We start from the raw sequence: 1,510 nt of genomic DNA on the forward strand, positions 1-1,510 counted from the left end.
TATTAATACTAGAACACAAATAGGCACATGAATATGAAAAAAGGTTGTAGCATAATCTAATAGTTCAAATTGGGGAATGAACTTAAATTTCCAAGATCCATTTTGCTCTACTTTTAAGTTCTATGCTAATAAGTTATTCCTCATTCTTGTTTATTTTATATCAATTCAGAATGGACAAATGAAATTGTTGTTTTAGCATGTCTTACCTGACACAACACTAACATGGATTTTATTTAAATAGGTTCTCAACCCTTCTGAGTCATTTCTGAATATTATGGTCGACTATCCGTAAGAGAAAAACATCTTGCCACTAGAAAATATCATTTATTACGTTTCATTCTAAATACTCCAAGAGCTAATTTATGTACTTAAATAATTAACAGATCGGTCGAATGCACATCATCGGTTCTTGAAGCCTTGATTATGTTTAGTGAAAATTACCCAGGGTACCGCAAAGATGAGATAGGAAAGTGCATAAAACATTGTTCCATGTTTATTGAGAATAGTCAACGGAAGGATGGATCATGGTATCTAAAATAATTTATTTTGTTGGTGCTAATTATTCGTAGTTCCAATATTGGCAGACAATAACTGGAATAATTCCTATTCAATAGGTTTGGCACTTGGGGTATATGTTTCACTTATGGAACATTATTTGCTGTAAAAGGGTTAATTGCTGCTGGAAGTACTTACAACAATAGTTCCTTCATAAGAAAAGCATGCAACTTTCTGTTGTCAAAGCAGCTAAGTACAGGTGGATGGGGTGAGACTTATCTTTCAAGTGAAACTAAGGTAATTCTTATTCTTTTCTGTATCTAACCACACAATTTGATTAATGTTTGGTATGTTCAAGGTTAATTTTTGTATTCTTTTAGCTTGATATGCTAAACAAAAGCTGTTATCTGTCTATCCTCGAGAAAGCTTTTGAGATGCCATCTGCCTATCCCTGAGCAAGCTTTTTCGAGATCTTATCCACTCATAGTTGTATCTATCAGATCACTAGCACAAACTCGAAATTCCCAAAGAGTTCAAAATTTGAAACCACCCATTGGAAATTCATTAGGAATAGAGTGTGTTGCGCAACCCTGGACCAAACAAACCAGCATCCTTGCCCCGGCCCGGTTATAATTCCAAGGCAATCTATAGAGCAACACCACCTTATAAGGGATCTTGGGCCCTCTGTTCGTATAGTTTCATCTCTACTTCCCCATAGTCGTGTTTATTCATATCATCTCTCTAGTCTTGAGTTGTAATTGAGATGGTTGTTAAGTTCTAGTTTATAGCCAAACTCTTGTCGAATGAACCTGATTTCATTAAAATGGGCTATATTCTGGCCAAATACATATGATTATGCATCACCGAAAAAGTGAAAGGTCCATCAATGGGTATGCTACCCAAATCTTTCATTCATAGATGTAGGCTTTGGAAAATTGGAACATGGCAAAGTTTCTCTCCAAAAAAAGATAACCTCCTAAGTTTGGGATCATTATATTTCTAGAGAAAATGCAAT

General features: G+C 35.0%; 1 long non-coding RNA gene across 1 annotated transcript; it reads left to right on the forward strand.

Annotated features, from left to right (window-relative positions):
* The first annotated feature begins 64 nt into the window (after nt 1–64).
* LOC119345718 lies at nt 65–1,504 on the forward strand. The gene is made up of 3 exons (XR_005167155.1): nt 65–288; nt 384–527; nt 615–1,504. It is a non-coding gene; the product is annotated as an uncharacterized LOC119345718 (long non-coding RNA).
* Nucleotides 1,505–1,510: the final 6 nt, after the last annotated feature.

The sequence above is a fragment of the Triticum dicoccoides genome, unplaced genomic scaffold (assembly GCF_002162155.2).
Source record: "Triticum dicoccoides isolate Atlit2015 ecotype Zavitan unplaced genomic scaffold, WEW_v2.0 scaffold27057, whole genome shotgun sequence".
NCBI classification, from domain to species: Eukaryota; Viridiplantae; Streptophyta; class Magnoliopsida; order Poales; family Poaceae; genus Triticum; species Triticum dicoccoides.